General features: G+C 38.6%; 1 pseudogene; it reads left to right on the top strand.

The window, feature by feature from the left end:
• LOC133541786 (uncharacterized) overlaps positions 1-12,045 on the top strand; it is a 40,033-nt pseudogene continuing 27,988 nt past the window's right edge.

Consider the following 12,045-nt stretch of genomic DNA (forward strand, 5'->3'; position numbering starts at 1 on the left):
GAACAAGTTGAGTACCAACCATGTTCCGTGTAGTTGTGCTGCTGTTGCTGGCTGCAGGTTCCTGTGAGTGTCACTGAGGCACACATGACCTTAGATCCCTAACATCCGATATCTAATAACTTTTCCTCCGCAGGTGTCGAGTGTGAAGAGTTGACCCAGCCACCGTCTGTCACTCTGCAGTCTGGTCAGAGTCTGAGGATCGACTGTGGGGTGTCTTATTCTGTGGCTAGCTACTACACATCGTGGGTCAGGCATCCTGCTGGGAAAGGACTGGAGTGGATTGGGACGGCGAGTGCTGGATACTCTTACTACAAGGACTCACTGAAGAACCAGTTCAGTATTAATGTGGACCCCTCCAGCAACACAGTGACTCTAAATGGACAGAATATGCAGCCTGGAGACACGGCTGTGTATTACTGTGCCAGATACAACCACAACAACACAAAGCATCAGCAGACTAGAACAAAAACAACAACACTGTTCAGCGTGACAAACATGTTCTAGTCGCTCGTCAAATGGAATCCATCCATCCATTTTTTACCGCTTGTCCCTTTTGGGGTCGCGGGGGATGCTGGAGCCTATCTTAGCTCCATTCGGGCGGAAGGCGCGGTACACCCCGGACAAGTCACCACCTCATCACAGGGCCAACACAGATAGACAGACAACATTCACACTCACATTCACACACTAGGACCCATTTTAGTGTTGCCAATCAGCCGATCCCCAGGTGCATGTTTTTGGCGGTGGGAGGAACCCGCGCAGTCACGGGAAGAACATGCAAACTGCACACAGAAAGATCCCGAGCCCGGGATTGAATTTAAGACTGCTCAGGAACTTCGTATTGTGAGGCACATGCACTAACCCCTGTACCACCGTGCTGCCCCAAAATGGAATCCAAAGAACTGTATTCACTTCTAAATCCCATTTTTTCGACGTGCCTAAATGTGTTAGCGACTGTTACCTGAGCTATGGTAGGCCTGGAGTTAATATATGTTTGCTTAGGCTGCTGCCCCCGCGACCTGACTTTGGATAAGCAGACGAAGATGAATGGATGGATACAATTGCATGTACAAATTTTACATCTTCACACTGTTGAGTTTGTCAGGAAATGGCCCGCTAAAACTTCTGCTTGCTTACAGGAAGTTGCTCTTTGTTTTGCCCAATATTTGTTTGTTGTGCTGCATTTTTTATGTTTACAATGTTATTTCAATGTAATTTCAGAAAGCTGAGGACCGGGGGCCCTGACTTGTGCCTTCACACTTTTAGTCTTATTTTGTACAGACCCAGTTTCCATATGAGTTGGGAAATTGTGTTAGATGTAACAAAATATTTGATGTTCAAACTCATAAACTTTATTTTTTATTTTTTTGCAAATAATAATTAACTTAGAATTTCATGGCTGCAACACGTGCCAAAGTAGTTGGGAAAGGGCATGTTCACCACTGTGTTACATCACCTTTTTTTTTAACAACTCTCAATAAACATTTGGGAACTGAGGAAACTAATTGTTGAAGCTTTGAAAGTGGAATTCTTTCCCATTTTTGTTTTATGTAGAGCTTCAGTCGTTCAACAGTCCAGGATCTCCGCTGTCGTATTTTACGCTTCGTAATGCCCCACACATTTTAGATGGGAGACAGGTCTGGACTGCAGGCGGGCCAGGAAAGTACCCACACTCTTTTTTTACGAAACCACGCTGTTGTAACACGTGCTAAATGTGGCTTGGCATTGGCTTGCTGAAATAAGCAGGGGCGTCCATGAAAAAGACGGCGCTTAGATGGCAGCATATGTTGTTCCAAAACCTTTATATACCTTTCAGTATTACTGGTGCCTTCACAGATGTGTAAATTACCCATGCCTTGGGCACTAATGCACCCCCATATCGACACAGATGCTGGCTTTTGAACTTTGTGTCGATAACAGTCTGGATGGTTCGCTTCCCCTTTGGTCCGGAAGACACCATGTCAATAATTCCAAAAATAATTTGAAATGTGGACTCGTCAGACCACAGAACACTTTTCCACTTTGCATCAGTCCATCTTAGATGATCTCGAGCCCAAAGAAGCCGGTGGCGTTTCTGGATGTTGTTGATAAATGGCTTTCGCTTTGCAGAGTAGAGCTTTAACTTGCACTTACAGATGTAGCGACAAACTGTATTTAGTGACAGTGGTTTTCTGAAGTGTTCCTGAGCCCATGTGGTGATATCCTTTAGAGATTGATGTCGGTTTTTGATACAGTGTTGCTAAGGGATCGAAGGTCACGGTCATTCAATGTTGGTTTCCGGCCATACCGCTTACGTGGCGCTATTTCTCCAGATTTTCTGAAACTTTTGATGATATTATTGTAACGTCTGTTTGGCATCGTGGTGCCGGGTTTTATTCCCTCGAGGATGCGTCAAAACAATGAACACAACAAAGGTAAGGTGTAACAGATTTATTCTACAAAAAGGTGCTATGAATAGAAACACTGGTGCTAATAAAGGCAAACAAAAGACACTAGCGTGAGAGCTAGGAAGTACACATAAACTAAACTTGGCACAAAGGCACAAAATGTGAAACAAAACACAATTAGCATGAGAGCTAAAATGGCAAGTGGCTTAGTGTATGAGCTAGCGAGAAAGACATACCAGTCGTACAGTTGCATGAGAGCAAACTAGAGTCCCAGAAAGAATAATGAAAAGGGGAAGGCTTATAAAGGGAGTAATCAAGGAGAAACAGGTGTGTGTCGAAAACGAGGAGCAGGTGAAACTAATGTGTAACCACGGTGACTGACTTAACAGGAAGTAAGCGGGTCAGACGGAGAATGAGACAACAATGGAACAATAAATAATATGTGAAGAAGTTTTGAGTACGGATCATAACAATTATGGACCATAGATGTTCAAATCCTTAAATTTCTTGCAATTGCACTTTGAGAATCGTTGTTCTTAAACTGTTTGACTATTTGCTCATGCAGTTGTGGACAAAGTGGTGTACCTCGCCCAATCCTTTCTTGTGAAGGACTGAGCATTTTTTGGGAAGCTGTTTTTATACCCAATCATGGCACCCACCTGTTCCCAATTAGCCTGCACACCTGTTGGATGTTCCAAACAAGTGTTTGATGAGCATTCCTCAACTTTATCAGTATTTATTGCCACCTTTCCCAACTTCTTTGTCACGTGTTGCTGGCATCAAATTCTAAAGTTAATGATTATTTGAAAAAAAAAAAAAAGTTTATCAGTTTGAACATCAAATATGTTGTCTTTGTAGCATATTCAACTGAATATGGGTTGAAAATGATTTGCAAATCATTGTATTCTGTTTATATTTACATCTAACACGATTTCCCAACTCATATGGAAACGGGGTTTGTATATTCTGGAGAACCACTGTCCTCTGCAGTAGATATTTGATTTTTGTCTATTTATTTTGTCAGATTTACAGGAGCGCTCTGTTGTTTTTAAGGACATTCTACAAAAAAAGCTAGTCAAAGATCATTTCTATGACAGCAATTTAGTGTTGGAAAGAATCTGCAAAAATGTGAGTTACTCACAAGGTTTTTTTTTTTTTGAAACTACACTCGCGGTCCACCAGTTGAATAATCCAAATGATGAAAAAGTTATGTAAATCACAAGTTTGGACACCTGTGTTCTATGTTTGCTAGCAAGGTTAAAATGTCAATGCAAGGATCTGTCAATGTATTTACGGTGGTTCGAGTTCCTCCATACAACAGGAGCACTCTACTGTTTTTAGGGATTTGCTGCAAAAATATTTTTTTTCTCCTAAGTTTTGAACTGAATTTGGAGGCCGGAATGGTGTTATTGGGGTTGATTGGAAAGTTGAATAGAACTGAATTACAGTATATTAAAGAAACCACACTTCTGCCAAACATGTTTTATCATCTGTGATGTTTCAAAGTTTGTCTTTCAAAAGAGTGCTTTAAACGCCCTACACTTCGGACGCTGGAAGTTGCAGGTCAAACCACAGTTCATTTAACCTGAAGAGATTTGGTTACATTTAAATATTTACATTAATGCTGGATTTGAATTATTTGTATATTAGACAACAGCAAAAGTGGTTGGTAAATCTAGTGCAAATTCAGCTTAAAAGATATTTTGGTTGCACTTTTGATGTTACTGAAAATGAGAGCAGAAAAGGTTTACTCTTGTTAATTCAAGCGAAAGTGATGGTGGCACCTAAATAAGATGTGAATACATTGACCATTAATTCTAGTTTACTTGCTTGTCTGTATCCATAATTCATTTAAATCTAATCCCCTTAAAAGACATAAGAATGTAGGAAACTTCACCTGCAGTATCCAGTATTTATTTCACAGTCTCACTGCTTGAATTTTTGCCTAAAAACTTTGGCTTAAAGTTACCCTTAATCGTACTGGCAATTATTATTTGAATCAAATCGTCGTAAAATGAAATCATTACTCTCCTGATAAAATTTGTTTTTGTTATTGAGTTTATTATTAACACATCTTTGGACGTTGACAAAGTGAACCGCATGAAAATCTGTCGAAATTGGGCAAGTTGTGATTCTTTTTCAAATAAACAATACATTGAACATTAAGTAAGAAACCAAAGGGAAAAATGTGTGTGTAAACTGACAAAAAAAAAGATTAAATATATTAAAGTATGGCAGCACGATGGAACAGGGGTTAGTGTGTATGTCCTGAGTAGTCCTGGGTTCAATCCCGGGCTCAGGACCTTTCTGAGTGGAGTTTGCATGTTCTCCCCGTGACTGCGTGGGTTCCTTCCGGGTACTCCGGCATCCTCCCTCTTCCAAAGACATGCACCTGGGGATAGGTTGATTGGCAACACTAAATTGGCCCTAGTGTGTGAATGTTGTCTATCTGTGTTGGCCCTGCGATGAGGTGCCGACTTGTCCAGGGTGTACACCGCCTTCCGCCCGATTGTAGCTGAGATAGGCACCAGCGCCCCCCGCAACCCCCAAGGGATTAAGCGGTAGAAAAATGGATGGATGGATAATAATCTATTTTCATCATATTGTGTACATGCATAGACACTTTTCTTTCTTTCTTTTCTTAGTTTATTTCGAACATTAATATTTACAACACAATACAATACAGACAATACAATATTACCTCACTTTACATCACGCCCGAAAAGGAGTAGGAAGAAGCCAAGCTTATTTAATCCTACCCCTTTCCCAGTTCAGAGCGCCCACAAATACATACATCTACTGACCTTCTTTTTCAGCACGATAAATAATGAATAATTCCACTTGTAATCAAAATAACGTTCAAAATATAAAACATTCTCATGCATTTTTATGTTCAAGAAGTTGCGTTAATGGTAAGAAGTAAATTATTTATTATTGGTTAGTGTGGGACTTGCCCTCTTGGGGGTTCTTCAGACCACCAGGCACCGACATGAGAGCCTGTTCCGGGGTTACAATATTTTTTAATTTTTCAATAAGTCTCTTAGTTGCTTTCGAGCATTTGTCTTTTTCTCTTTCGTTCTCGCTCTCTCCTGGCTGCTGCTTATAAACAGAGTGACAAGTGATTAGAAAACAAGGCCAAGCTGGGCCATCTACGCACCTGTCGCTGATTTCGAGGTCGGCCCTGGCAACACCCCGCTTCGCTGCAGGCCCACAGGCCACGCCCCCTCCACAGTTAGCTTCAGAATAACAATGTTATTACAAAGAATAAGAGACCTATTATACTCTAGAAATGTTGGTCTTACTTGAAAATGCACGCTTTGAGTTGAGTTCAGTGTTGAAAAAAATATATGGCTCTTACGGAAATACATTTTAAAAATATTTGGCTTCTTGGCTCTCTCTGCCAAAAAGGTTCCCGACCCCTGCTCTAAGGTTATATTTCTCCTCTTTAGTTGAGAAGAATTGTTGTACATTCTTTGGTAGCAGGTTATAATTTGCTTTGTACATCATTTTAGCTGTTTGCAATTTTATCAAGTCATTGAGCTTTAATATTTTTGACTTTTTATAGACAATGTCAGGCTGTTCTCCACCTGTGCTGACGTGTATAAGGTGTTCTGTCGTCTTTTGCGTCACAATTTGTACTTTATAAAGTTTTGTTTTATGACATGTTTATTGTTAGTTATTGTGTATTATTCCCCGCACAGTAAATAAGTAGTTAGTGGGACTGTAAGTTTAGACAGCATGTTGTGTAGTCAAGTACTCTTAACTGTTAATGACAATTGAGATTGCAAAGGTCTTAAATACAAGATTGGCTGCACAATTGCGGCAAGAAGAATTTTCACTTTATTGTCGCGTGTGATCTTTATTATTAGGTAGTGGTTGCTGGGACATGAATCAGCGAATATGCTGCAATGCAAATTTTTCATGTGGGCAAGATATTAAATCTGTAATTATATTGATTTTTGTGATCACAGCTGAGGACACATCTTCTCAAATCTTAGGAAGTAGTAATGCTTGAGTCCGGGTCAGTCAAGTCCAAGTCGAGTTGCAAGTCTTTGATATTTTCAAGTTGAGTCCTAAGTCATCAACATTTTGACTCAAGGCCACAACTCTGATCACAATAGAGCAACACCATTCAAGCACCCCTGCTGTGTTGCCTGTGCTATTATTTTGTGACAAATATACACACTTTTATCAAACTCCAAAGTTTGACCGCAAAAGGCAAACTGACTTGAAATTTCTCATGCAGTTCAATGTGCTCTACAGTGGGAAAAAACAACTGCAACTTTATGGTGTGAAGCCAAATTGCCACAAAATTTGTTACAAATCTTCACGAGATGGACAAGGACATGTCTGTAAAATCTGACCAAGATTGGTTGAAAAAACATGTCAACCATTAAGCATAACGTCTTTGATGGGGCACTGGTGTGACTTAGCAACTTATTGCCCATAAGTCAGTGACTATTGATTATATAACTTTGAGGATATCTGTGTTAAATGTATGGGCAACACAAATATTATTCCCAGTCACCTGATGAAGGGGTTTTAATTATTTAATGTCAATGTATATATTATACAGTGACATTAGTTTCACTAACCTTAACAGATAAAATTAATGAGAGACAATGTTTAACCCAGGGATTCTCAAACTGTGGTACGTGTACGACTCGTAGTACGCCAAAGATTCACTTAATTAAAGTACAGTGTTATATTTTGCTATATTCAAAAACAGTGTTACTGTTCAAACTGCTTGTTATGTTCAGTTATGTTAAGTCAGAGCAAATTATTGAAGATACTTGTTAAATAAAACCCCTGGCCTGTTTTTAATGAATACTTAGCCCTACCATGCTAATTTATTTTAATGTTGATCATTATGGTGGTACTTAAAGAGACACGTTTTTTCTGAGGTGGTACTTCGTGAAAAAAGTACGAGAACCACTAGTTAAACCAATAAAACAACCTGTACAGGCAATGTTTTAGTCAAGTGTTTACATTTCAAACTGTCATACAAGAGAAAAGGCAATTTAACCAATGCAAAAGAAAGTTCTACATGAAACTGAAATAAAGTAAAACAACTTACTGCTTTGACTGTTCTCTCTGGACATTTCCTTGATGACAGTTTGACATTTAAGACTTTGGTCAACGTTTTAGACATTGTTCGACTCTTAAGTCCTGCTGAATTGTTGCTCTTTGCCTTTGTTTCTGTTTGAAAATATAGAGTATGCATAATATTTGTATTAAATAATATCAAAAGTGGTATTCATATATATATATATATATATATATATATATATATATGTATATATATATATATATATATATATAAAACCTTACAGGCTTAGATGTTTCTACTATTTGCTGTTCCAAAGTCTCGAAAAAAAAAAATTGTACACATATACCCTGCTAAAAAAAACACTTTGTATATTCCAAGTCTTTGTTAAATATAAATATTTCCTACCTTTGTTTCCGTGTCCAAAAAAAAATCCTCTGCTACGTTCTGGACTGGGGAGGTTTTTGTATGGGCTTGTGTCACTGTGGTTATTACACAAAGAGGGGTGGCACAGTGTTACACATCATAACAAAAACCTCTCATTATTCAAGCGGTGTGCACGCCCTCTGATGCACATTGTTAGCTCTAAAAGGTTGATACATATTTTCCCCAACTAAATCAGAGTCAACTAACTGACTGACTAAACTTTTAGCTCAATTAAAAACACGTTTATTTGTTACAAAACATTAACACTGTAAACATTAGATTTGAAACAATTAATACCTTTGCTAAATTGTGAATTAAAACACACATGTAGTTGTTTAGTTTGCATCACATGGCTGGAAATAAGATGAGTTAAAGATATGCATTTTGTGGATTATAGATTCTTAGTATCACTAATCTGTAAAGACAAATCTTTGAACCTATTCTAAAACATTTTGGTAACTATAAATTTACAATAATGGGTATGCATTTGGGGTTTAAAAAAACACCATAATCCCGTTTTAGTAAATACCTTGGTTTTAATGTCACGGTTTGGTTCATCTTGGGGGCAGGAAGAGAAAAGAAACCTAACAAAATTAAACAGCTTAAGCCTTGTGTAGAATGCTTTAATGTTTTTTAAAAACATTTTTTTTTATCATAACTATTATTAATCTATATGCAAATTTACTGGTAAAATCTGGTTACTTTCTGTTGTAACATCATTGACTAATTACATTTTCATCACAATTATAAAAACAAAACACAGAACGGCTGTCTGAAAAAAGCTAACAATTAAATATTTAAATTATTGTATTATTTATTTTAGTACATACAATGTTTTTGAGCAATATTTTAGTGAAATAAATTTGGAGGTGCAAAATAACCAAACATAAGTGAAAACAACTATTGGCTTTGGTTTTAAATCCTGAAGTCCTGTACACAAAAACAAAACTGAAAAAAATATTTTGTGATGATAAAATATATTGATCTCATCACTGTAGTATTGACTATATAATGATACTGCAGTACACTTGGTATCAGTACAGTCAATATTTGTATCAATTGGCCGCCGGCCCTTGTGTACATTCAAGAGATCTACCTTAGCAAAGCTTCTTCTATAAAGTCCTAAACTCCTGGAAACAATAACAAAAGAATGACAGAATTTTTTTTCATAATAGTAAAAAATATCCATCTAATCACTGTAGTATCAACCATATACAAATAATATACTTGGCATTGTTTCTGTCAAATAGTTTTATCAGTCTGCCCACCCCTGTTTACATTCAAAAGCTCTAGCTTAGTGATTAGCATGGCTTATTGTGTCCTCGTCTGGTGTTTAGTGCAGCATGTTTAGCTGTTCCTCATCCTCTAGTCCTCCAGTGATATCACTTTAAAGAATGTCAATGTTACTGTTGCTTATTTTCTTGCCATGGAGGCTAGGATTAGTTAGCCATCATCTCACTTGCAAAAACTTTGCCACGGCGTGGTCTCGAACCCACAATTTTCCTGCAGCAAGATCCATCAACACTCAGGCTGGCAGTATGCCAGAACACCCCCCGCTTCACGCCCATGCAACGCTGCAGCTGCAGACTATTGGCTATCAGCGCACCTGGTAATAATCAGGGGGATAGCATAAAGACCAGTCGACCCTTGGAATGAACGCCGGAACGTCGTTAACTCATCGTAGTACGTAAGTCTCTGGCTTGCTTCCTGTTGTCCTCGCATTCGTTCTCTTCGTCCTCCTTGTTCCCTCGTCTCATGTTCCTTGTTTCTCCCGCAGTACCCGTCTTGTGCCGTGTGCTCGAGCTCTCTGCCTCGACCAAACTCCGGACTTAGGACTGCCTTCCTCGATCTTTGACCCTCACTTGGACACGGATCTTGTCGCTTCTCTCCTGCCCTCGACCACTCTGCCTGCTTACGGACACCCTTTTTGCCTCGCTCTCTTGGCCTGCCGAAAGATTCATCCATCACGCACGTACAATATCGTCTGGTATTATTCACATGGTTAAAATCACACATAGTCCTGCATCAAACAGAGTAGCATACACATCCCACTCACTCATCAAAGGTTACAATAAACCGGGTAACCGGAGTTTCTTCGTGGTGTCGTCCCCCTTTACCCCCCCACGTACATAACAGAAATTGCGTTGAGAAAACGGTCATTTGCTTATCTTTGTCAAATATGCGTCACATGACTAGAATGTGTGATTTTAACAATAACACAATAGTATTAAAAACTCTATTGTCAACTAAATTTACATCATTTATATCATATATCTAAATAATATACCCAAAACTGCAAACACTAATTTAAAAGATAAAATAAAACTGATATAATATACCATAGTTTGCAACATTTCTTTGTTTTAGTCAAATGACACAAAGCAATAACTGTTTAAAAAAATTCTGAATTACTGTCATTTCTTTTGATTTGCTTGTCTCTACCTGTTGGAATATTTCACAGACACATTAACGAAACTGCAGACCTTAAGTCTGAACAGCTCCGCAAAACTTCAGCAAAACTCCTGCCCCGGGTTTAAGACCGACTTGTTGATTTTAGGCCTTTTTTAAAAAGGTGATGCTAATTATGCTAACAATGTAAACAGCCAATATGCTAACAACAGATGTGGTACATTGTAATATAATGGAAGCATATTTTGATTCAATCGATGGTTGCTAAATTGCAAAATGACCATGTGATATGCAAAATGCTAATTGGCTAAGGCTAGCATCAATAGAACGTACCAGAAGTGCAGTACCTGGACAAGTGGAAGGAGAGAGCTGATTGGAGGGGAGACAAGGATCACAGCAAAACACAGGTGTACTAATGATGGAAAAAGGTGTAGACCATGGAACAATGAGCACATGGAAAACAAAGACAGCAGAAAACAAGGTAAATAAGTGTTATATATAGTGTGACTTGAGTGAGCAAATAAATTAGCAATATGCAAATAAATATCTCATAAAAGATATGTTGAATTTCTTATAATGCTTTTTAAATGTACAACTAATATGAAAACCCTGATAAAATGTTTCCAACATTCTGGACATGTGCTTATCAACATCCTGTCTGGTTGATATTAATAAACCACAGGAAGCGACCGTTTCTTTCACAGGTGTTTTGTAATATAGCCAACAAACAAAGAAATATTGTAAGCCAAGAACACAACGGATAAAAGATACACGTTGTCACCAGGACACAGGCAGATGCCTGGGGCCCCCGGATTTCCACGGGCCCCCAAACGTTTGAAAAACGATGATTAAAGTTTCCTTCTATTTAAAACAAGTATTTACTTATTTCTGTCTTAAATTATGTATTTAAAAATACTTAATCAAAGATGACTGTTGCGACAGATCCCCTCTCCCTTCTCACGCAATGGAGTATTACACGTTATTTACTGCACATGTGCAGACTTGTTTGAGGAAGGCATTCTGAAACAAACTTGTTGGCGCGGTTGGGAAAAGTTTACCATAGTGGAGCAGAGAACAGAAAAAGGTGAGAAGAAAATAGTTTTAATTGATGATTCAATGACACTGAATGTACTGTAGAATTCAGGCGTCCCCAATCTCGGGTCCGGGGACCAGTATCGGTCCGTGACGCATTTGCTACCTGGCCGCAAAGAAACATTAAATCATTTATAAACGATTGCATTTTCTCCAACTTAACTTTCGCCTGTCCCACGAGACACACCAATAAGATTGTTTATAGATGTACAATAAAACTCCGCATAGGAAGTTACAATTTGTTATATTTGTTTTGACTTTTTGACATGTTACAATGCACATTAATGAAAATATCAAATATAAATGTGACACATTGTAGCCAAAGGCTGATTTCCATCTGCAGTCCCCAGCAGGTTACCATCAACCTGCTGGGGATCTCATTGCAAAGTAACCAGCCCCCCAGCATTATAATGAGTTGTATTTTTATTGCACTTATTTTTGCTGTAATTGTCTGCCACAAATGGAAAGCCGGTCTCTAAAAATAATGCCTACATTAAATCGGTCCGTGGTGCAAAAAAGTTTGGGGACCCCTGTGCAGATGCTCTACAACAGCACCAGTCAGAGGGCGTTGCTGCCTGTCAGGATGCGGAGGTGAAGTGGAAAGTGACGCTTTCATCACAAACATGTGGGTAATGGTACGCTCAAAATGGTAACCTATTGTAACTCAGGGTATGGTATAATATA

Source organism: Nerophis ophidion, linkage group LG23 (assembly GCF_033978795.1).
Source record: "Nerophis ophidion isolate RoL-2023_Sa linkage group LG23, RoL_Noph_v1.0, whole genome shotgun sequence".
In the NCBI taxonomy this organism is placed as follows: Eukaryota; Metazoa; Chordata; class Actinopteri; order Syngnathiformes; family Syngnathidae; genus Nerophis; species Nerophis ophidion.